The sequence below is a fragment of the Diabrotica undecimpunctata genome, chromosome 8, assembly GCF_040954645.1.
Source record: "Diabrotica undecimpunctata isolate CICGRU chromosome 8, icDiaUnde3, whole genome shotgun sequence".
Classification (NCBI taxonomy): domain Eukaryota; kingdom Metazoa; phylum Arthropoda; class Insecta; order Coleoptera; family Chrysomelidae; genus Diabrotica; species Diabrotica undecimpunctata.
Window position 1 is genome coordinate 124,932,082 of NC_092810.1, and position 26,796 is coordinate 124,958,877.

At 31.8% G+C, this 26,796-nt stretch overlaps 1 protein-coding gene across 4 annotated transcripts in view; it reads left to right on the plus strand.

Moving 5' to 3' along the window:
• The window catches only part of LOC140447949 (UNC93-like protein), a 285,521-nt gene that overhangs the window by 146,767 nt on the left and 111,958 nt on the right, over positions 1–26,796 (plus strand). The window contains exon 1 of one of the 4 annotated variants that reach the window (XM_072540913.1): positions 17,209–17,356. The exons of the other annotated variants lie outside the window; for them this stretch is intronic. The gene's annotated coding sequence lies outside the window, so the exon portion shown is untranslated. Of the gene's footprint in view, positions 1–17,208; positions 17,357–26,796 lie in introns of those variants that run through there. 4 annotated transcript variants of the gene reach the window in all.

Genomic DNA, 26,796 nt, shown 5'->3' on the forward strand with positions numbered 1-26,796 from the left:
AATGTTTATTTTTTATTATAATATTACAGTCATTTTTTATGAAAAATAACTATTTCGAACAAATGTTTTATAGTGAAATGTCTTTATTTTCTTGATCCACTGTCTCATTTTCTTCGTCTATCGAATCAATTTCATATTTTTCATCATTTGTGCAATTAAAGCCTGCACAATTTTTGAAGGCAATACTGCAATGGAATGTGTGTTTCCTGCATCCACATCAATTTCCCCAATCGGTTTTGGACCCGCATGTCTACCATGATACTTGATGGACAAGATAATTGGACAAGATATATTCTCTTCAAGTGCTGAGTAAACGTATCGACTGTGTTGCCAAGGGCAAGCTAATTGTTTTTTCAATTGCCATTAAATACATTTGATATCTATATGGCTCTGCTAACTGAATCGTACTCGTTCAAAGAGCCATCGATCTCAGAATTCGTTAAACTTGAGGGAGTTTGATGGGTTGGTCATGTAGTGAGAATGGAGACCAACAGACTGCCAAAGATAGTGCTAGATAGTAAAATACTGGGCGCAAGACCAAAAGGAAGGCCACGAAAAAGGTGGTGCGAGGATGAATTGGGAGATAGGTTTTTTAATATAGTCAGAAAATATAAAGTCTTACTAAACCAGAATAAATGTTTGGTAAAATACCAGTAAATCTGAAACCAGGTTCATCAATCATTAAACAGTGAAAGTCAATACACGCTTAATAAATAAATTCATTAATAAGGCTATTACATTGTTAACTATGTCGTTAACTTAGATTTGAAAATTGTTTGTATTTTGAACTTCGACCAACAAGCAATCTATTAGTTTCGCAAGGTAAAGTGTTAGTCTTGGTTTTAAATATATATGTCGCGGGTAACGAATAGATATGTAATCAAAACTTTTTGATTATATTTGGTTAACTTTTTTAACTCTAAGTAAAATAGTTATCCATTTGTTGTGTGCTTATTATTACCGGTGTACCCAGTTATATGTGCCATATTGGTATGTGTTGTGTTAATTTAAGTTAGGGAATTCTTACCAGGTACGCTATTTAAATCTCTCCAGCTGTTTAAGGGCAAACGATATAACATTTAAACATCTTAAATGTTAAAATACATTCTTAGATTTTGCAAAGATCGTCTGGGTTTTAAGTTAGCTCCTCTTAATCGATTTATTTTTGCCGGAAACTTAGTTTCTAAGTTGTTCTAAGAATTATGATCAACTAGGCTATTGACTATGTCAAAAAAAAACATTGGTAAAAGAAAAGAAACTAAGTCTTTATGATTGTTTCATATGTTCAATTGGCCAGGTATAACTCTGAAACTATGAACTTTGTAAATATTGTTTACAAGATTTTTTGTAGAAAATTAAATTTTCTGTCGAAATAACATATTTTAGAGTCCGAATTTTTTTTCCAAAAAATAATCTAAAATTTTCAAGCTTTGTTTTTAATTTTTGATTGTAACTGTTTCCTGAGCATACTTAGGTCCAGGCATTGCTTTACAAAAAAGAAAGCTTATATATTTTCCTTTAAAAATGTGGCATATACATAAACGTTTTTGATATATTATTTCGATATTTCTAATAGCCGGATCAGGTTTCTATTTTCAGACCCGAACATAATCAAAATAGGACAAACTGTAATGTAATATTTATATCAAAGAATATAGTATATTTATTTTATCAATTTAATCCATAAATAATAATATTTAAATAATAATCGCCATTCGAATAAAGGGGGGAACAAAAATCGTTATTTCTCATATTTAAATGAGGTTATGTGCTAGACTATAGAAAAAGTTACCGGAAAATACAGTTTTTCGAATTTAGAGTATGTTTCAGTCTGAAAAGGGAAAAACGGAAAATGAAAACGATGCTTGCTATTAGAAAAACGGAAAAAATAGAATAAAAATCGTTTTTTATTCAAATGCGGTTGAGGTTATGTGCTAAAACATGGGGGAAAGTATCAAAAAAGGGGGTTTTTCGTATTTTGAGCATGCTATGTAAAAATTCAAACATTTTTCCTGAGCTCAATTTTGATCCAAGAAATCTGAAAAAAATAATAATGTTTTTGGACATTAAAATGTATAGTCACAATTTTTTTTTTAGATTTTTTAATGCTCAGGAAATTTTTCTTTTTGCGAAAAAATACATTTCGTGCGATAGGGAACCTCTGAAGGCACCTAGGAAGCTAAACATTTGGCTGCAGGTGTTTCTAAACATGTTCTTTCGAGTGCCCAATTCCAAATAAAAATCTAGCCGAGTGCACATTTTATCATCGTATCCCGCTAAAGCCTTTAATCAGATCTCAAAAACGCAAGGTTCTAATTGATAGCATGCTTTGATTTTATTAGTTTTAAAAGTCATTTGACCTCTTTAATGCATTATTTAATTACTTAATGACATTCAATAGCCTAAACGCTCTGTATATAAATGATTCCATAAACGATGAATAATAAAACGCCTATGGTCAAACCTTCTTTATCTTCATATTAGTCTTGGTTTGAAATCTTTAATCATTTCTCTAAAATGAATAAGTTATTATTTGTCACATATATTCATTTACTAGCAGAAACTATGAAATGTATCGTTGTTCTATGGTTACATTGTTTTACTAAAAATAGTGAAATCTTTTAAAAGTGTTCCCTATTTTTTTAGCAATGTATCTATAAAGTATTTTATTATTAATTTAAGGATGTTATTTTAAAATATCAATTTTATAACGTGAGCTTCTTTGAGTAAAATATCATAATATAGTTATGTGTAGAGTTATCTGTAAAAATTGACTAACTTTATTTCAATAATATAACAATAATTTCTGTAACCTGTATCTTAAGTAAACAAAATAAAATTGGTCATCTGCATATTTCTTTAGGTGTAAATTATCTATTCTTTCAAATAGGAATTTAAGGAGAGTAATTCTCAACCGGTAAATCTGTTAAAGAAATACGATTATTAAATTTAACAATACCATGACAAAATCTTATTTACAAGTCTTTTGAAATGATTTATTGTTCATTATATTAACCGTTAACCGTTAAACTTTCATGAATTGCAAAACTGCAAATCTTTTTTAATCCACCACAATACTGAGAACGTATAACTGTACTGGCAGGTTTGTATAAACGATTTCTTGAGTATTTGTTTGTTATTGCCTAAATGTTAAATATTGCCAAAGAGGTTACTTTACGTAAATGCTTAAAAAACAGATTGGTTTAACAAAAGAATATTTAAAAATCGTTTATCCACTGCAGTAATTTCACTGAATCTTTTTATAAAATTTGTTTGGTACTTGTTTGATATCCATCCGATTGATAGGTATAATTGCATATCCCTTTTATCTATATTTTAAATTCTTATCCCTTTAAATCCGTAAAATATTTTCGAAACACAATTCAGATTTCTTCTTTAATCTGAGCCTTCTAAAAATTGCAAGACAAAACAAACGTTGATAAAGATGTTAATAATATTGTTGCTTCTTAAAGACAGAAAATATTTATTTTTCACGTTGAGAAAGCCTATGAATAGCTGTTCTGACGAGCCCTATTAGGGCGAAATACGTATAAACAGATACATAGACACTTTGGACGTGAAATCAAATCTTGACTGTCTTTTTCATCTTATCCCTTTATTTATTTTTTTATGCATGTTCTGGAAAAATTCTGTCTGGACAAGTTTTATCCAAACATGTATATTTTACAAATACAAACAATAAAAATTTTCCAATGTGTATTCTTCTGAGGGCCGATTTGATGGCTCTTCATACTTGGCAGCAACGTTGAACAGCTCTGTAGTATTACAGACTCCTTGATCATCATCATCATCATAGGTCTCTCTCAGCTCTTTTCATCTGTCTCTGTCTCTAACACGTTTCACGTCGTTTGTCCATCTAGTTGGTGGGCGTCCTCTGCTCCTTATTCGTTCATCGGTTTTCATCGGTTTTCTGATAATCTGACGACATGTCGTGCCCAATTCGATTTTAACGACGCATTTTTTCGATGGCGTCTATTGTTTTTGTTCTACAACGTATTTCTTCGTTTGAGATTCGATCTCTCAGAGAGACACCCAAGATGCGGCGCTCCATAGCCCTCTGAGTCACGCGAGTCGTATTCACTACCTTTTTTGTGAGTGGTAATGTTTCCGCTCCATAAGTGAGGTAACACACATTGGTCTCTGCCCAACCAAATTTCATGTCCTAAGTACTTATACGATGTAGTCTGCACAATATCCCCTCCATCAACAGCAATATTTCGATTTAGACTAGATTAGTCCATTATTTGCGTCTTGTTCATATTAATGTTTAGTCCGACCTTCAAGGAAGCGCGATATAATTTTTCAAACATTATTATTGCATCATCCATACGATCGGCTATAAGGACGATGTCATCTGCAAATCTCAAATAACTGAGCTTCTCTCCATTTATGTTGATACCATGCTCGTTCAGATGTGCCTTTTTACAAATATGTTCTAAAAGCGTCGTAAATAGCTTTCTCCTTGTCTTACTCCTCGCTGTATACAGAATTTATTTGTTGCTTGTTCAGATAGTCTTATGCTAGCTGTGGTATTTTGGTCGATATATTTGATAATGTCAGTATAGCGATGGTCTATTCGGCATTTTGTCAATGCTTTTAACATTTTCTGATGGTATCAAATGCTTTCTCGTAGTCGTCAAATATCAATGCCAATGGTTTGTTGTACTCTGCAGACTTCTCTCTCAGGTTGTTTATCACTAATAAGTGGTCGTTAGTGCTGTATCTCGATCTAAATTTACCTTGTTCTCTAGACTGATAAAAGTCTAATTTAGCGTCTAGTCTTTTTTTAATAATCTTTGTGAAAAATTTATAAAAGACATTTATATTTTGTACATATTATTAATTTTAACACATCGGATCTGTTACCATTTACTTTTTGAGCTGTTTGAAAGACTTCTAGGTCTTTATGTGATAGTCTTCTTAATACTTCTTCAGTACATCTATGGTTCTTCCAGTGAAGTAAAAAAACTTAATTTTTTTGTCAATGACTGAAATGTTTTCATTATTTGGGAGATTTGGGCCAAATTACCAAAAAAAAGCGTTTAGGAAGAATTGGAGAAGGAACGCTGGTTATAATTTTGAGATAAATACGCTAAATATTGACTATTTTTTTTAATCATATGGTAAACACCAGAATGTCTTTTATGGATGAATTTATCTTATAATGTCAGATTTTCTTCAGTTTGTGTGCTGTTTTTCTCTTTTTAAAACACAAAAACTATTCCCTATATATAAACTATTTATAGCATAAGTATGTAAATACCCATAATGTATTTATAACGAAGAATCTATTTACTAATGTTTACAACTCGAATGAATGCTATTAGAAACTATGACTTAAATTTTAATTGTTTTTTGTGCACTGGAATACTTTTTATAAATTGTCTGCCTGTCGCTCAGATGTAAATATTTTTAATTTGTACATCCCTTTCGTTAATATGTTTATAATCTCTATATTGTTTACAAATTCAATCGGATTGTTTTTATTCAGGTAGAGATAAGATGGTATAATTCCATACTTTTTATGTTGTTTGTGTTTTAAACCATATTATGTATGTCTAAGAACATGAGTTTTTGTTGATAATTTTGTTTTGTTGATATTCGTTCTATCTTTTATTGATAGTACAAACATTTGAACACACTGATAGTATAATCTTAACACATTTTCTAATGCTTGTTAAAATTTGACCAGATAATCACTCTCATTGGCTAGTCGTTATTGCCTTAACACCTTCTCACCAATTACAGGATTTTGGATCAGTTTTACAGTAAGTTCCGATATTCTTGTATTACGTCCTTCAGGCATCTCATGTCACTTCAATAAAAAGTAAGTTTTCCATTCTTTAAAACTTTATACAGGTTTTTAAATTTCTCCCATTTGATTCGTTTACGAGTATACTGTTATTACTATTACTTAACAGCTGTTCAAGTTTCTTACAGTTTACAATATTCTTACTATCTTTATTCATATAATACTTACATGCCATCATTTCTTTTGTTTCTAATGTATACAAATGTCAGTACATTGTTTTCTTTTTTAGTTTATAAAAAGTTCTGGTATATTACTTGTTCCAGGAGTTATTTTGCTCAATTATTTAATAATTCAACGTCTCTTAACATATTTTTCTACGCATGAAACTAAAACAGACTTTTTTAAGTAATAAAAGGGATTAATCATAGTCGTCATTGCTTCGATTACTGTATTTTTATTTTTATTGACAAAACGAACACAATAGTGACCTTCAGTTGATCATTGGGAGCATATTACACAGTTACATGATCATTAAACCTCTTTATACATCAATATGTCATCGCAAAGTTAACATTGAGTAAAGCGACAATAATAGATTTGACAAAAATGTGATATGATACGGTAGTCTTCAAAAACAGTGATGTTAAGTCACTACTACTTTTTCTACTTATAAATAATTAAGACGATAAGCAGATGTACATTAAATAAACAGAGTTATCAGGCTCTTTTTTTTTCTTCTGGGGACTTACGCTATGAAGCGTGTAGGTATTAAGATGACATTTAAAAGCTTATAATTGCCATTTCTTACAATACGTCCTAAGTGTGAGACTTCTCGCTGTTTACCGTAACTTAGCTTTCTTTGGTAACTAGTTTTTCTTAAGCCGGGATCTGACAGAACGTGGAGCGACTTTCTTCATCGGAGAAGAGAAATAAAAAATACATAATAGAAAAAGACAAAATCCAAAGACAGGAACCAACGCAAAATATAGTTTTTTCACTCAATATTTGTGGTTTACGATCCTGGTATAGAGTAAAACTGTCTATTTACGGTGGAAGCATGTTGTTCCGTCGTTCATCAATAAATTAACACGGTTTAAAGGAAGCTTGGTAGCTGATGCATAGCACGTACTTACACCTCCTACTCTTCCGACGCGGCTAGGGTGTGGTGCGGTCAGTGTAGTGCTAATTTTGCTATAACGAAGCTGTGTTGAAATTTATCATTGTATAAATTACCCAACTTACTTAAATTTTTACGGCTAACACTGGTGGACAAAACTAAACTAAATCCTTGATCTCGAGTGGACACGCTCCATTGGGGTAGTTATCAAAAGTAAAGATTTTTTAATTTCGCAGTAACTTAGCTGACCAACAATGCTCCCTTTTCTTTTCACTGTTATCTATTTTCGATTTCTCTTTTCCGATGTGAAGTTGCGAAGAGCGCCTCTCCACGCTCCATGAGACCCCGGCTTTAGCACTTCATTTGTAATATTGAAGATTTGTGGTAACACAGTTTTGAACATTTTCAAATTTTGGATAATAATGTTGGATTGCATAATTATCCCAAAAATTTAGAAAAAATTATCGGATTTTTCTTTGCGTCAATTTATGTTTAACGGTAAACCTAATTATCTTTCTTTTGCTGACATTATGGTCATTCTTGCAAATTCTAGGCACTAAATAAGCTTAAAATAAGTAATTATGAGGTCACCAGTAATGATATCTCTGACCTTGACAACTTCAGACCGATAAGCCTTCTTTGTCAATTCTAGTACATATTCACCAAAAGCATTGCCAAGCGCTTGGAAGGTAAACTGGACTTCTATTAATCAAGAGAACAAGCATGTTTCAGGAAAATTTACGGGACAAAATATCATCTTCAAGCAATTAAGTCTCGATAGAATAGTCTGTGGAATATCATAGACCCTTAGGGCTCTTGTTAACGAACGTTTTTTTCAACGGGTAAAGGGATGATGTTAAACGGGTACCCGTGTCGACGGTTCATAAATTTCAAGGGATATGCATCCGTTGACAGTATGGAATCTCCGAAATATCGTCAGTTTTAAAGTAACAAGTACACGCAATACATGTTATATCATGTTGTCGTCAAAAATGCAGAAGAAACGGGAGAACCGTAAAAGAAAAATATAGATACATGCTATTTTGTTAGAAAGAGAAAAGTCTGGTGCTTTCCATACACTTTACGAAGAATTGAAAAAAAGACGAAACAAAATTCTTCAATTACTTCCGAATGGGTCAAGAAACTTTCCGCAAATTGTTAGGAATAGTACTCGTATATGATAAATTAAAACGTGCTGACACTAATATGAGGCTATCCATTGCACCTGCTGAGCGACTAGCTGTTACCTTTGTGTACCTGTTACCTGTGAATTATGATATTAGTATAACAGAATAAAAACTTTCGGTTATAAAAAAACTAAAAAAAATTACAAACCCAATAGATTTTTTATCATTCCGTGGTTTTATCCCACAACACAGGTCGATTTTCGACCGCACTTATTAAAATTTCCATATCAAAATCCATATTTTAGCGGCAACAAAGAAAGAAATTTATTGAAACAACGGATGCTCGTCCAACGCCGTCAACACACTTGCATAAACTAAAATGGTTCACTGATGGTTCACTGCACCGGTCCGACCAACGTCTTGTCGAGGGGGACTGGATACGTAGACGGTGAAAAGTTAACCAACGGATTGGTTGCCGTTGCGTGAACAAACATTCATACGAACCTGAAAGACACTGAGCAACGGCCAACGGAACGGTTTCAAAATCGACCCGTTGACCGTTGCTTTTAACAAGAGCTCTTAGCCTTGACGTTTACCGATTTCCATAAAGCAATGTAGAATACATTACAGATACATAAGGATTATAAAATCCATACATACAGTAATGCCACCACAACTATATAACTTCATGAAGCAACAAGTAAAATTAACATAGGCAGACGATCATTGACTTTTGGCCTCTGGTATTATAAAATGTATATTTATGTTGTGGCTGGCGGTCGAAGTATGTATTATTTATATGTAGTTCATGATAGGTCCACAGGTTTATCAGTTTTTCTGTTTGTCTGTGGAGTATAATAGACCCTCAGCCTTGATATTCAACGATGTCCATAAAGCATTTGACACGCTAGAACTAACATCACGAATAGCAGCACTGGAATAATGTAAAATAGATTATAAAGACCTAAGGCTTATAAAATACATATACAGTAATGCCACTTAAATTTTAAAACTTCATGAAGCAATAGGTAAACTTAAAGGGCAGAGAAAGTAGACATGGGGATATAATGTCGCCAAAACTTTTTATAATTATCCTCGAATACGCAATAAAATCATTGTCTTGGGAGAATAGGTGCAGTAAGATCGACGGCAAAAAGTTAACTTAACTTAGATTTGCAGATGACATCATTCTTATTACAGACAACATCGCTGATGCAAAACAGACGCTTGACAAATTACTAAAGGCCTCAATGGAAATTGGTCTTAGAATAAATGCATCCAAATAATAATGAATAAGTACATTCAAATAATAAATTAGAAATTAGGCATGAAATAAAAATTTGAAAGAATTACCAAACCCATGAGATTCTTCGTAGAATAGGTTTGGGATGGGCTGCTTTTGGAAAATTACGAGAGATATTCTAAGATGTCTGAAGAAAAAAGTATATGGACATGGACAATATATGTTACCGGTAATGACGCACGGTGCGAAGACATTAACAAAAAAAGACAGAGGACAATGTAAAAATAGTCTAGACAGCCATGGAAACAGACAGAATACCTAATAACACCATTAAAGAACGAAGGTCAAAGGCATAGGTAAACATGTAATTACAATGAAAAGGGAATGGGCAGGTCATATGGCGAGAATATCGAACGACAGATTGGAATAGAAAAATATTAGAATGATGATAACGAGCAACAAACATAGTAGAGGTTGAGCACTGACTTGTTGAAGCGACGACATAAAAATAATCGCTGAGAACTGGATGATGGAGCATAACACAATAAAAAACAATAATGAGCTAGGAGAAAACTTTTAAATCCCTGTAGCTAGCTGTTATTAAGACCACAAGAGTTGTTGGTTGGTGAACGAACTTAAGTACAAAGGTCCAAGTTGCAGAAACATATCTTGTGTGAATTAAGACGAAGATGAAAAAGGAGATGCTATGTAAAGCCTGTATTGTTATATGATGGAGAAACCCGGTCACTAAAGAGAAGAATGTTAAACCATCTACTACTGTAAAATTAAGAGAAGTATCTTGTTGGCTCACACTGCAAAGAATAACGAGATGAAAATAAAGTGAATATTGACCATTACTTAGTTTATATATACATAAATATGAGAAAATAGATATCTTGTCTTTGTTAATTGGATAATTGTTACAGGGAATGCAAAACAAGGTTGAAATAAAGGAGTGTGTCTGTCGATTATAAGAAAAAACAATTATAATATCGTATAAGGTGATCTGACAATATAATTAGCTCGGGCTTTCCAAGATTAAAGTCGTTAACAGGACGACCTGGCGTTTTATTTGTTTATACGGATATGACTTTTTTTTCACAGAAACGTACATTGTTTATTCATAATTTTAAGGCTGTCGTCCATCAAGCTGAACCGAAAAACATATATCAATTCATAAAAAAGTATTTAATAAAACAATACGATCCGAGTTTTAGTTAAATTATTCCCTTGAATAAAACTTGGACCTGAATCAAAAGTTTGACTACATATTGTTATTTTAGGATATTAATTTAATTTTTGGCAAGCTCTAAGCGGAATTTTACAGATTTCCTTACAAAACATTTTAAGATATAAAATAACTCACATACCGTCGTTATACGATTCAAACTATTTGTTACAGTCAATTCAGACTGCATTGGTTACGGTAGCAAATTTTGCCAATAAACTATCTTTAAATTCGGTCGATTTGGTAAAATTATTTAAAAAGATTATTAAAAAAATTAAAAATTTTTTTGTAACTCAACATTATTTCATGACATTGTTATTTATATTATATAAAAACTGTATAAGAAGATAAATATCTTAAACTTAAAAAGGGATCATTAAATCAAAAATTAAATCAAAATTAAATTTAAAAATCCAAAAGGATTAAGTTTAGAACGTTTTCGAATTGATCTGTTCAGCTTCAGTGAACCTAAAAGCAAGTAATCCCATTTGTAGTGCCTGCAAAATAACCAAAAAACAGTGGTTAGGTTTACGTGGATTAAACCATACTTAAAAATTTTAATGGGAATAAGCCACAATTACAGGTTAAAGTGAGATTATTTTTTTTTTATTTCCTTTTAATTTCCACATCGGAAATCGTTCTCAAAATACAAACATTAGTGTGCCATTTTAGATAATTTTAATTAATTTACTAACGTTTGTATTTTGATAACAATTTCCGAAGTGGAAATTGAAACGTCAATAAACCTTTTTTTATGATGAACTTTCTTACTTTCTTTTATGAAAAATAACTACTTCATGATGGACCAGTAATCTCTGAAACGGCAATTTTTTTTTATTTAGCTTTACCTGTCTCGACAGCGTAGGTCACTGGCACATGTACAATTTTATTACATTACATTACAATAATATACAGTAACATTACAATCTATAAAGAAATACATAAAATATTGGTACAATTATTAATTATCAAGTTCTAAACTACGTTTTTTCTTCTAAATTTCCTGGTAAAGCCTGGTTTCATAGAGAAAATTAATAAGGTTTTGGAATTGATCTGGCGAGCTGAGAATATTTTGTAGGTTTCTTCTCAAAAGATTTTTTTCTGTTGTTTTTGAAATAGGGACAGTCTACGAGAATATGTTTAACAGATAGAAAATTACCACAGTGTGCACAAGTAGTTGGACCTTGGAAAGTCATTAAATGTTTATGAGTCAGTCTTGTATGGCCGATTCTAAGTCGGCGAATTAAGATTTTGTTTTTTTCGTCTCATGGAAGGAAACTCAAGCTTTTTAACGGTAAGATGGATATCACGAAGCTTGGATATTTGGATAATATTTTTAAAATACGACTGTAAATCTGTATGTGATTGTATGTTTTCAGTCTCCAAATTAGAAGATGCGGCTTGTTTTGCAAAGAGGTTCGCAAGTTCGTTACCAGGGATTCCTACATGAGACGGAATCCAGATCATGGTTATGGATACTCCCCGTGGGATCAAACTATTGAAAGAATTTTGCATAGCTTGAACCAAAGGATGTACCTTGTACATACTTTTGAGAGAGTAGATATACACTAAAGAGTCTGTACATATTGCTACTTTTTATATTCTGGTGATAGTAAGTTTGTAGCTTTGAGAATAGAGATTAATTCAGCAGTATGTATGCAGCAGAAGAGCAGGAGATTACAAGATATGATTAATTCTGTGTTTGCAGTCACAGCACATCCAACAGCTATAGGACTCTTGGAAGCATATGTGCATACAATTTGATCGAATCTATATATATTCAGGGATTCCACAGTATTCACTGCCTTCTCTCGCTCAACCGTTTCCATTTCTCTCCGTTGTCCCATTTTCCATCGTATAGGCCTCTCTTACTCATGGCGTCGTCTACTTCGTTCCTCCTGGATTTTTGGGGTCGTCCCCTTCTCCTCCTTCCTATGGGGCTCCATTCGGTTATTCTCTTTATCCATCTGCTGTCGCTAGTTCTTCTTACATGTCCATACCACTTTAGTCTTTTTTGTTCTATATATGTTAGTATGTCTGTTTCTATTGATGTTCTTTGCTTTATTTTGATCAAATCTGTTGTTAGCAATTAATTCTCTAAAGGTTTGCATTAGAAATTGTGGATTTGTCTGATGCATAATATAATTAGTTAACGAGAGATTAAAATCTGCTTTCAATTTATTCCAGGGAGGTTTAGGTGATATTACTATTGGAGTTATGGCTGAAAGATCGATGTTATTCAGATGTAGTGAGAGATACTGTGGCATAGATTGAAGTTTAATAGAAGAAGGAGAGGTCATTACTTAGTAATTTATAGGCTGAATTTTCGGTATTAGCTGAGCTTTGAGCCGAATATTTTAAAAGGAGTTGCCGGCGACGTAGCGAGAGGGGAAGTTCATTAGCTTCTCTGTATAAACTCTCTGCGGGGTTCGACCTGAAGGCTCAAGGCAGATTCAAAGTGCAGTGTTGTGGAAAAATTATGAACAGCAAATTTGAAATATAAAATTCGAAAATAAAATTTAAAAAGAAAGTGCCCTACGTGATAGTTTAACAGAAAAACTGAAAATTCTGAAGGAAACAAAATTTGAAAATACTATTCAAACACTGACCATTTTTTAGACTTTTTTCAGTCACAAAAATTGTATTACTGTTTTTTTTTGTCAAAATATGGTAAACTATCATAAAGAAAACCAACACAAACAAAATTCATCAATGTTTATTTTTTCTATGATAGCTTACCACAATTTGAGCAAAACAAATAATAAAATTTTTGTGACAAAAGTCGAAAAAAAAGGTCAATTATTGTTGAACATTTTTTTCAAATATCCGCCATTTTATTTCTTTTTAGGAATTTTCAAATTTTCTGGTAAACTATCACGTAAGGGCACTTCTTTTTTAAAACCCTTCTTGAATTTTATATTTCAAATTTGCTATTCCAGGATATCACCTAATTGTCCGCCATGTAATTTTTGGACGAAAATTTATGGGCACCAACTTAAAAGTACAGGAACAATGGAAACAAAAACATTTTTAGTAATCTTTAAAAGCTAATAATAAGTAAAATTAAAAAAAAGGTTTGATTTTCATATATAATAGATAAGATAAAAAAAAATTGTTGAAAATGTGTCATTTTTTAACATTCTAACGATTCTTCTATAATAGTCCCTTTCTTCGGATTATTTTATATTTGTTATTATGCAAATAATAAATTATGCAACCAATAATACATTTCAATATACAACCACTACATTTTTATTATTTCAATTTTTATATATGATTGGTTAATAAGTTCTCCTTATACAGTGATACAGAAAAAAACTAAATTTTTGCAATATTTTATAAAAGTTCAATGAGAGTATCAAGTAAGCTAGTAGCATTTTTGGTAAAGTTCAATACTTTTTCGACTTCGTCTCTTGTTATGTCAGTCATTATTATTGACGATATGCTTATGCTATGTTGATTTTACTTCGAAGCGTGAGTGCAAAATAAATTGTTTTGAAACAATTCCTGCATTTCTACCTAAACAATTATAGTGTAAATTAAATATTTTAATAGCTTTTGCAAATCGGTAAATTCTATAAATCCACATAAAAGATTACAGGAAATGTCACATTATGTAAAATTATCGTACAATTCAATAATTATCTACAATCTTAAAAGTTGATTTGTTAATTCTATTGGCTGTAAGCATTAATATTCATAGTGGCTATAAAAAGTTCATTTAAAAAGGCATAAAAGGATTCAGATCAGATATACTTATTAGTGAATCTGATAAAATGTAGATATTATATTCAATACCACTATTAAGTTAAATTAACATTTAATAAAGAATTCTAAATTCGATTTGGTAAGCTGAAACGGATTTATATTTTATTTTCCCCCTCTTTGTTACACTCTAAAACTATGACGAAAGTAGAAAAAAACAGAAAGTGACTATTTTACGGACGATTTCACACTATGTACCGTCTAAAACCATACCGACACTTATCTTACCAATTATTTTTGTTGTAGTTTCTCTATTCGGAATTTCTTTCGAGTTTTCTTCGGTGCGCCAGAAGGTCCCATTAGTCTAGGAGTAAAGAGGGTTTGGTGGCCGATTAAGGTTCATAAGATTTTACAACTGATTTTTGTGTATTTTGATACAATTTATTTGTTTAAAAGGTTATAACTAATAAACTAATCAAGATATACCCTTCTTCATATCATGTTCTGTTTCTTTTAAAAAAACAAACCTAAGCAACCTTTTAAAAACTTATTATTAAAATTACCAGATTAGGGAACATCTATAAACTACGTCCTAAAAAATTTGGACTTTTTAATACCCCTTTCACTTTTGTCGTAAAGCGTCATTTACAGTTGAGGCCCTCCCCTCATGTCGACGTCGCAATTACAAGTTATGACCCTCTTTATAGTGACTTTTAAAAAATTCATTTTTATTTCTGGATTTTTTAAAATTAACTATAAAACTTAATTAACAAATGTATTACAACAAGTATAATTTATTAAGATTATTAATTAAATTGCTGTTGGTACTAGAGACACTTTGTTCTCAGTACAAGTCTTATTCCAGAGATGCAGAGGCGTCAACTGCGACGTATACTCATGTCTGGTTGATTACAAGAAAGCGTTTGATCGAGTACAGCACGCCAAGATGATGCAAATACTAAAAGAAGCAGGCATTAACAACCAAGATCTGAAAATAATTAGAAATCTTTACTGGAAACAGACAGCAAATCTCAGAGTTGAAGGTGAACACACTGACTATGTGAAAATCATGCGTGGAGTGAGGCAAGGCTGTATTTTGTCTCCTCTAATTTTTCAATCTGTACTCTGAAAAAATATTTATCGAAGCTTTGCACGAAACTGAAAAAGGTATTCTACTAAATGGTTACCGGCTAAACAACATCAGATATGCAGATGACACCATAGTATTTGCGGACAACTTAGAAGACCTACAAGTTCTTATGAACAAAATCATGTATTACAGTCAACAATATGGACCCAATAAAAACGTTAAGAAGACAAAGCTTATGATAATTAACAAAAAAAAAAAGAAAAAAAGATGGTCAACTCTACGTCAACCAATTCCCTGTAGAAAGAGTGACGCACTACAACTACCTCAACACCATAATAAATGAAGAATGGCCCAACAACCAGGAGATTACAGCACGCATCGGAAAGTTACAGTTCTTCGGACATATCATGCGAAATGAATCCAGATATACTCTCCTTCAAGCCATCCTGCAAAGAAAAATATTTGGAAAACGAGGTCCAGGAAGAAGAAGAACATCTTGGTTAAAGAACCTCAGAATCTGGTTCAATACAACATCTGTGCAGCTTTTCCGCGCTGCTGCAGATACGATAAAGATTGCCATGATGATCGCCAACATTCGTAACAGATAGGCACATCAAGAAGAAGAAGAAGGAGAGGAAAAAGTATTCTCGCCTACGATGATGTATAGTTTTATTATTAAATGATAAATAAATAAAATAATAAATTATTATTCTAGAACCAATACTGAACAATTTGAGATTTACCAGACATGCATGAGATATTTTTTACTTACCTACAGAGATATTTATTATTTTACACAGATATTAATTATTACAAAGTGCGAGTATACTTGTGCTCGAGCTACGTGCCTGGTGCGAGTTAAGGCGCATCAGCTGGGTCAATTTCAATTGTGTTTTAGCGAAAACTGCATCAAAATAAGTTTAGTAAAGCTCAAAATATTCCTTTTCCATTGTACTATAGTCCTCATTAACAGGATACTAAATTTTTTGATTTCATACCACCGAAAAATCGTTATAAACAAATTTGATTGTTTTGTTACACCTAAATTGTATAATTTAAACTTATATAACTTCGTCAAAAATTAATAAAAAGTAAGTTTTCATAATTCATTTTAAAACTTATAATCGTAGCTTTAAAATGTGCTACTTTTAATGTTTTTACGTTAAGTAAAAGCAAAGTTATAAGCAAAAATGTCTGATATAGTCGATCATTTAAGTTTGTTTGTTTTTTCTCTTTTAAAAGAAATACAACATAATTTGAAAGAAGGGTATATCTTGGTTAGTTTATGAGTTATAAACATTTAAACAACTAAATTGTTAATAACAAATTCATGTCAAAAAATTTCGATTGTCATGTTGAAGATTCGGATTCATCGGATCAAAATACATTAAAATCTATTGTAAAATCTCATAGATCTTAATCGGCTACCAAACCCCCCTTTGACCTTAGATTACATTTGGTTTTCTGCCGTTCCTGTCAGATATTTTTACTGCATACTGCATAATTACTAATTCCCGGTTTTTCCCGGATTTTTTATTTTTCACTTACAGTAAGATTGTCAGTCATTGTATTAACAAGTAAATTTTCCTTTTTAGTGATTAGTTATCATGATTAGAATACTGCAGAGTTAAGAGGTAATCAGTACGTACTGGTAATTGTTAATAATCTTGTTTCTTGATCAGTTCTACTGAAGCGAAAACTTTTTTTTAATTACTATTTCTACTAAGCCCCACCCCTCTTTTATTAATCTCAAGGGTGTTAATGCATATATCACGTCCGCACAATGCTCAACGATAGATTGTGCACTGTCCCTACCCAATATTTGTATCTATTTTTGTCTTGCTTAATAATCTACAACCTAGTGTTGATGTTTCGGAAGCTGCGACGAAAATAAATGCGAAGACCAAATTTTCTTATTCTCATTTATGTTTGAAATCTCATCAGAAGCAGTTCAGAGTTATTTTGAAGTGTTCGAAGGCGTCACAAACGCTCCTTTAATGTCATATATCCTTATAGTTCCTTATAAGGCGAAACTTTGCAAAATTCTTTTTGTCGTTAATATCACCATCAAAGGTAATTATATTTTATATTTTATTATATTTTATATGATATAGGATTTGAAACTTTGAAAAAATAATTTTTTTTTATTGAATGCTACAAACAAGATTTTTGTCTTCAGTTTTCATTTTATGGAAGTACTTAAAGATCTGAAAAATAAAAATAATTTAAATTATTATAAATACAAATAATATGATTTTTAAAAAAATTTTAATTTTTCGAAAAGTTTTTATAAATTTATTATTTATATAAAACTTTGTATATGTTCTTATTCAGTTTTTGCAAAATATGTTCGAAATAATCAATAATATAAATATATTTTCAATTTTTTAGCTTTAATATCTTGTTTGAAGCATATAAGTTTTTGTCTATTTTTTTTATTTTATTTATTTATTATTTTTTTTTTGAAAATCCATCCATATCGAAAAAGTTCGAGTTCCATACCTATTTAAAAATACTTAAAAATTACTATTAAAAAATTTACTTCATAAGTTTAATGATTTTTTTTCTCAAAATATAAAAAAGTGCTCAAAATTTATTATATATTTATTGTTATCAATATTTTATTTTTTAATATTCTCCTTTTTAACAATTTCTATTTTAATTTCTTTCTAAATATAATATCCTCTTTTAGTTTTGGTGACAAGATCATTTTAATAATTTCATTTTAAGGATTAAACAATTTTTTTTTATTTTGAACTTCTCTCTTTTTTAACCTTCGTCATGTATTTTACTACTTATCACTAACATCTGACTGCAGCTTGGTTTAATCTAGTTTTATCCTGTGGCGTACGTGTTATTTGCCATGTTTCCTCAGCCTTTAACTACACTTTTGGAGTTTTTGGAATGAAATTTTTGGAATGAAAACAAAAAATAGCTTTAAACTAAGTATAATTTCAGACGTCATAAATATTATTTTAATTTTTTTTTTTACAAAAAATAAAAACAATAAAATTAAGAGAAAATATTCTCTCCTCGAGCGTTGACTATTGCTTGCAATTATCTGAAAACGCTCTGAATTAAATCTTAAACATATGCTTGAGGAATTGCATTTCATTCTTCTTGTGCTGCAATCATGAACTCTATCAGTATTTTTTTTCTCGAATGCGATGTTTTAAACTGTCCCACAAATGTTCGATCGGATTTAAATCCGGGCTATATGGTGGCCAATATAGTCTTTCAAATTGAACCTTATCAAAGTAAGCATTCAGTATTCTAGTGACATGGAGACGTGCGTTATCGTGCCTTAGCACAAATCGATCATATTTAATATGGACGGAAAATGGCAAAATATGATCTTTTAAAATGTTTGTAAGCTTTGTTTAAAATGTACATGTCAGCTGTCATTCGCCGAATCACCTCCACATAGCACTATGCCGCCACTACTAAAACTAATGCTCTGTATGACATACAGAGTTACAAAACATGTTAAAACTGACATATCGTTCGCCAACTTTTTTGTAGACGAAGTTTCGTCCATCTGGCTTCCATGACTGAATTTGGGTCTCATCTATGAACAAAACATTTTACCACTGCTCTATAGTCCAAACATGTGCTCTGGCAAATCCTACTGGAAACTTTTTGTCGTTTTGAGGGAGCCGTGAAACTTTGTCAGGGCGTCTTAGATTTAGTTTAGCATCTTTTAATCTTCGTGTGACTATTTTAGTACCATTAACTTGTCTTGCATTTAACAATTCGGTTGTTTAATTTCGTAAGCTCTGAAGAACTAAAAAGCGGTCGTCAGCGGCACTTGTACACCGGTTTCTTCCCTGATCCAGTATTCTTCTGTAATTGCAATAACTTTTTAAATTTTTTCACAGAGCAGATTGGATTATTATGTACATAGGCACCTTGCAAAATCTTTCTGTATATACCCCTCATTAGATAGAGTTACAATTTTTACTACTTCAACTACATTGCAGTGTCCTGGTGGCATTATATTGTTTTAAAAAGTAAAAAAAATGTAAATAAAATTCGATTTATGTTTTGTCAGCGTCTCTTAAAACTACCGAACCGCAAACAAATCTTATAATTATTTTAGGAAAATATCTTTCATCAAAACAATCAATAAAAATAAATGTTATTAAAGTGAAATGTCAAAATAAATCGTATGTCAAAATACTTGCACCGCCTACTAAATAAATAATGTATTTGTAAATAATAAGTTTAGCAAGATATTTCGTAATTATTTTAAGTTATGGTGTCATAACATAAATATTCCATATTTTTGTCCATATGTGTATCAGTTCTGAAAAAAACTTCGTGGACGGTATGGTATGGACACTCCAAAACAGCAACCGCGCTTTCAACAAGAATCCCTAGTTTCTAGTTTCAATCTTTGTTTTGAGCGAATTGTACCGGCCTTTTAATCCTGTTTTGTCAAAACGGGTAGTCTTGCAATATTCGATAACTTGGTGCCAGAGTTGCCCTCTTCACATATATTTTAGTCATCATAAATGTAAATCGTTACCTGGCTAACACTTGTGTGATCTCTGCACTATTAGCAATTTCACGTGTGGGCAACTGTCCAACACAACGATAAATATTTGCTAAATTGAAGTTTGTACGACATTTTGATTTGATTTATTGAATAAGTTTGACATTTATCAATAAAAACAAACTACTCGTATGATTTTTTATTGTTGTTATGTAGACTAGTTCAGATATGAAAATACATTGTAAATTTCAAGTTAAATTTTATTTTAAAATCATGTTCTAGTCTTTATAATTGGAACTATTATTTCTTTTGCAATTTTAAACGTTCTTCGATTATCTTCACCGAAACTTATTGTCGTTTCCTTCGTTCAATGTCCGTATAAGGTTGAATCCTAAATAATTTGAGCGCATTTATCAATAATTCTTAATAGAATGTATTTTTGTCACATTTTCCGAAACAACGTTTAAATCATTACCACCTGTGACAAAAGTATAGTAAATTGTATTTTACAATCTTTAAGATTGTTTTTTATCATATTCTTTTTTCATATTCATATTCATCAAGTTCTTTTTATACTTTTGTTCTTTGTGCCACAATATATCAAGTGTTTAAAGATGTTGTTTTATTTTAATTTCTTTTCTTAATTTCTAATTTAACTCAGTTTAATGTTTATATTTTGATTTGTATATAATTATTGCTATTGCAATTATTGCTCTATTTTTTCCTTTTCTTTCTTTTTTTTTTCCTTACATGACGCATCAACCACGCAGGGTTATTAGCGTGTATGGATTGTGATACAGAGTTAGAACTTAACAATAGAATATTAACCATAGCAATACATAAATAGAAATTAACCTAAATCTATACAAAGCAAAATATTAGATTTTTGATAACAGCTTGCAGTCTTTGAGAAAGGCGAAATATTTTTAGTATCACTGTCTTTTCCAAGAGCACTATTTAATGTTGATGGTATGTTATACATTTTGCGTTGCACTCAACATCATTCTTGGGGCACTGCAATAAACAATGTTTTACCGTTAAGACACTTTTACACATGTCACACACAGGTTTACCAGCACGTTTTAGTAGGTAGTCGTGTGTTAACAGACTATTGTTAAATTTTGGGAATTTTTGATGATTAATATCAACTTCGTACAGCTTGGTTGGGGAGTTTTTCCATGTAAGCTGCTATATTGAATTAATATTTTCTTTAAAGAATGCTTTCAGGTCGGTGTGAAGAGATTTCGTATTCTCTTCTGCGTTTGGGTTAGTAGGTGCACTTTTTGCTATTTTGTCTACAACCTCGTTTCCTTCGATTCCAGTATGTGACGGTACCCATATGAAATTAACTTATTGTTCATATTTTCTGCATATTTTAGTTCCTTTTTAATAAGAAGGAGTAGTGGATGATTACAGTAGAGTTGGTTTAATGCCATTATTGAGCTGAGAGAATCTGTAATAATGATATTTCTCTTTTTATTTTTGTTAACTATCAGAACTAGTGCTTTTAGTATCGCATACAGTTCGGCTGAGAACGTTGTTGTATATGAAGGTAATTTGTAAGCTTCTGTATAATCTGATGAGTAGATTGCTGCCCCAGTTTCGTCTTCGTTTTTGGAGGCATCGGTGTAAACTTTGAAACAGCTACCATATTTGCTTAATATTTTAAGAAATTCTTACCTAATTTGACTTGCTGGCGTTTCTGATTTGTTTAGGCGCAATAGGCTGGTCTCAGTAGAGGGAAGTCGAATTGTCCAAGGGGGAGGGGTTTGAATTGAGGAGATATCGTAGGTGTCTGGGACATGATTGTTAACAAGTAGGTATATAGGCGGTAATAGAAAGGGTGATCAGTTCGAAACAGTTGAAGTTTGGAAACAACTTTTGAAGCGGTCAGCGAATACGTTGTGTATAACTGGATTATCTTGATTAGACGATACTGGCCGCGGCATAAGAAAGACTTAGATATTGTCTTCTAAACGCAAGTGGAATCTCTCCAGTTTCAAAGTATAGGGTTTGTATTGGACTTGTGTGGTGTTCTCCTAAGGGAATTCGAAGACCTGTATTTTGAATAACATCTATTGTTTTTAAGTGCGTTTTTTTTTTGGAGGAGTTGTAAAAAATTGAGCCGTAGTCCAGTTTGGAACGTTTTTTTTTTTGTTTTTATAACATCTATATCTAAAAAATACTGGGAAAAGACAGAATATCCGGCATAAAATATATTAAATCATTCTAAACTATCTTAGTTTTAAAAATCACATTTGGAAAATTTTAGGAAAATTAAAAATTACTATCAAATCTTTGGTTTGTACGATTTTGCATAATGTATTGTTTGAACACTTGAATATATTATTGACTTTATCAGAAAATGTACATTATTTGATGTGGAAATTTAATCGTTAATTGAACTTTGAGCCGTAAGTACCTATTTGTGACAAAATGAATGACCAAATAAAAGAATTTGTGGAAAACTATATCATCTTGACATTCGGGGAAACAATTATTTCTATTATTTACCATTGAATTTCTCAGGAAATTTTATAGTAATTAATAATTATACGTTTGTTTTCTTTCACTTATATAATCTGATAATATCTCTATATTACATTATAATTTACCATTAAAAACAGTTTTTTGATACTAGAGAAAGACGCTAAAAAGCAACAGTCATATCAAGAATTCTGAACATGGAAAATATAACAATAAAAATTAATAAAAAACATGGACCTTGAGAGAACTAAACAAAATGTAAACAATTTCGATAGAGAAACGATAAATAGGCTACACTTCTAAACAAGATGAAATGTGTAAAAGGTAAAAAACTTCAAAATAAAATGTAGACAAACAATACGATATATGTCGTAACAGCATCAGACCTTCGTTCATAACTTGTCATCCAGCTCACGGCTTCGACTTACCAACACGGTCCCATCGGTACTTTCAGATACTACAGTAGTTCTGAAATTTAGTTTTTGTTACGACCTTCAGTACCATCATTATATTGGCACCAATCTCCAAAGTATACGCCGTGAGTGGCATTTTCTTTTTTGAAAACACGAAAAAGTTATAAGGTGTTATGTCGGGACTGGTTTGAGAATAACTATGTACTCTTGTATTTTTGCCAAAAACGTTTGATCAAGGCTCGATGAATATTCTGACGGACTATCTGAACGGAGAAATTAGTCGGTGCTCGCTCAAAAATTGGGCCGTTTTCTTCTCATCCCATCACTCAGTATTTTTGAAACTCAAAAAATCAAATTTCTGTCTGTCGACTGTCTGAACTCTTGAAGCTTATTGATTGTGCACAACACTTTTATAATCGAAAAAAAAATTAACATGGATGCTAGGATTAAAGCTACCGTTGTTTTTTTTGGCTTAGACTTATCGTCATACAGCCAAACACAAAAGGAATAAGACAGTATCCATCATTATAATTTACCTAAATGCCCTATCAAAATAAAAGATTACATCGATATTAGGAGAATAACGATACACTCTTCTCGCCTATCAAGGCATTGATTTATATAAGACACAACAACACTAGGCCAGGGAGAGGAGGAAGTTATACAAATGGTTTAAAACAAAGGTAACAAGATTAACTAAATAATTTTTAGAGAATTATAATAATAATTTGCTGTCTTTTAAAAATTTAATCAAAGAATTGTAAACATCTACAGAGCCAAGTGATAATAAATAAAGTATGTTCCAAGGAGCTGCTATTTTATATTTTAATAAATTATTTATAAGTTTGGATGAGTAGACTGTATTTTTAAAACAACCAAAAAATATATGATCTAAATCACTTATCTCTCCACAATGCTCACATTTGTTATCATCCAAAACCTGTATTTTAAATAAGTGTTTTGGATAACATGCGTGCCCGAATCGTATTCTAATAATGGAAGTTATGTGCCTCCTGGAAGCTCTACAAGACTTGTACCAAGGAAATTTGGGAATATCTGGCTGAATTAACGAGTATCTATTTTGATTCACAAAAGAGTATTCCTTCCAGTGGTAGCTCCACTCTTGAAGCAATGCTGACTTGCAAGAAATAATACTATCAGAAAGCGTTACTTTATGTAGAATACCAGTATCGGTTAAAATGCTTTCTTTAGCTAATAAGTTGACATATTCATTATGTTCAAATCCTGCATGTGATTTAATCCAGAGAAAATGTACATTGGTTCCTTTGGTTAAAAGAATTTGATTAATATGTTTAATTCTATAAATGTATGGGTAGTCTTGTAAGTTTGGTGGTCCATATTTACCAATAGATTTTAACACTGCTAAGGAGTCGGACAAAATCAACTTTAACTACATATTATAATAAAGCTTCATGTATTGCAATAGCCTCTGCTGTATAAATCGAAGTCTCAGGGCTACCGTTGTTAAAACTGTAGTTTTGTTTCGGGATTATAACACTCGCAACTCATCACCGGTAATGATTTCTTTAAGCATATTTTCATAAACTGTCTGATCTGTTTTAGTTTTTTATTTTTTTTTACATGTATTAATCACATGTCTTAATGTTATTTTTTATAGTTGCGATAATAATGTATCATACTATTAATCGTCGCATTCCATGACTTACATTAAATCGGTATGCTTGCCAAATTATCAAAAAACGAAAAATTTGGCATATATGCCCATTGGGTTTAAAACCGGTATAAATTAGTTTTTGTAAATGATCCGTAATAAAATTTTACAAAACTCTTTATTCTCAGTTTTATTCATACTCAAATGAATTTATTTATACTCTAATCTACAAAAAAAGCTATATGCCAAATCGTGGGTACATAAATGTTACCCACAACTGTGATCATTAATAAGTTAAACGAGCATGTACTGATGCTTGACTAAATACTAAAAATGTTTTTGTGCCTAAATTGATCTGGAAGATATTGAAATAAAATGATAAAGAATATGTAAATACGAAAGAAAATAATACTTCGTAAATTATTACATATCAGAATGTAAATTTGTTTTTTTTTCCTCCACCTTTCCTTGATTTGTGATTTTTTGTCATGTACTACATCTGTTGGCGCTTCTTGAAAGGCCCTGTACCGTACACATGACACCGCTTAACACCACGGTTTACCAGCTTAGTCAACAGCCAGTTATAGTGTGTTATTTTCACCATCAAATATGTCCACCAGCTCCTGCCAGGTAGATTTTTTAAAACTCGGTTCTTTTACAGTTCCATGCCCCATCTTCTTTTTTGCACTTCATCGATAAACAGTTCCGTATCAAAATGTTCAACTTTCATTGTAGAAATATCACTTTTCAATACGGCACAGCCATGTCAACAGGAAAAAATGTCCGCTTGACTCTGAACATGCCTCTCCTATTTTTTTTTTATAGTAACTGGAAGCGTGGTGCAAACGCGGCATTTGAAGTATATTCTACGAACGCCACGCTTTGACGACGTTGGTCCTAAACGCGCGCTTACATGTAAACAATACTATTTTTTGTTCCTTGGTTTTTGGAATGTGGCGTCTAAGGCCCTCATGTGTACAGGGTCCAAGACTTCTATGCCGAGACAGAAAACAGACTTTCTTATGCTTCCAAGTCCCTCTCTGTCGTATGGGTATGTGGATAATTTGTGAATATCTATTTGACGACAGCATAATTTACTCCCTTGTCGCGTGTGTTCACAGTTTAGTGTCTTTCTAATATTTTCGTTTTTAAAACAACATAATCTTAATATTTCATATCTACAAAACGTTCCGTGACTGCCACTATATTTTTTCAATCAAATAATACGTGATAGAAATTACCCATGAAATTTTAGTAACGTTTGGAGTGCCAGATCGGAATCCATTTACAAAAAAAAAGTTGAAAAACTGTTTTAATCCTGTCACTGTTTACTCGTATCATTGACATTGTATTACAGATATATTATTACAGAATAAAAATCATTTATTTTACCATTTAAACTAAGTTTAACACAAGAATCTTATTGCGACTGTTAAATAATAATATTGGCACCACATATTTCACCGATAAAGACACCTTATTTACTTGACATCCTCCATGATTTGATATGACAGAATGGAAGACAGATCGAGATTTTCTTTCAAGTTGATTTTATGTGATCAAATTAATTATCTCGAGAAAAAAGTAAAGCATCCACAAAAACTCACGTAAAAAATAATAATATAATTTTTTAAAGCCCCATATACCTTGCAATGTAGAATAAAATGTGAACGAAATCAGTGTAAGAGAGACAGTTAAAATTAAATCACGAGATATAATTATTTTGAGAGATTCAGGAATAAACTTAAAAGGTACGATATATACCCGTAGTATACAAATAATGGCATACGCTGATGATATCGTCATAATTGGAAGAACCCAAAATGAAGCAGTGGAGGCTTTCACGCGTATCAAAAATGCCGCAGAAAACATCGGACTTTTGATTAACATCCAGAAAACTAAATATATGCCGGCCATATCAAGAATTCAACAAAATAACTTAGAGGTGCAACACGAAACGATAGAAATGGTAGAGGAATTCTGCTACCTAGGATCACTGGTAGACTACAAAAATAACACATCCAACGAGATAAAAAAAAAGAATATGCGTGGCTAACCGCTGTTATTTTGGCCTGGGCCCTCAACTAAGAGCGAGAAGTATGTCAATAGCAACAAAGTGCTCACATACGGATCGGAAACATGGGCAATGACGACCCGAGATAAAGAGTTACTGCGAGTCTTTGAAAGAAAAGTATTGAGGACCATATATGGCGGAGTAAACGAACAGGGCCTGTGGAGAAGGCGATATAACTTTGAACTCTATAGACTTTTTGGTGATGCAGATATTGTGAAGACCAACAAAATAAACCGCCTAAGGTGGGTGGGCCACGTTATGCGGATGGATGAGAGTGATCCCACTAAAATAACTATGCTAAACAGGCCGGTCGGAAGAAGAAGAAGGGGGTGACCTAAGCTCAGATATCTGGACAATGTACAGGAAGATCTGAGGGAGATTGGAGTGAGGGGCTGGAGAAGACAGACACTC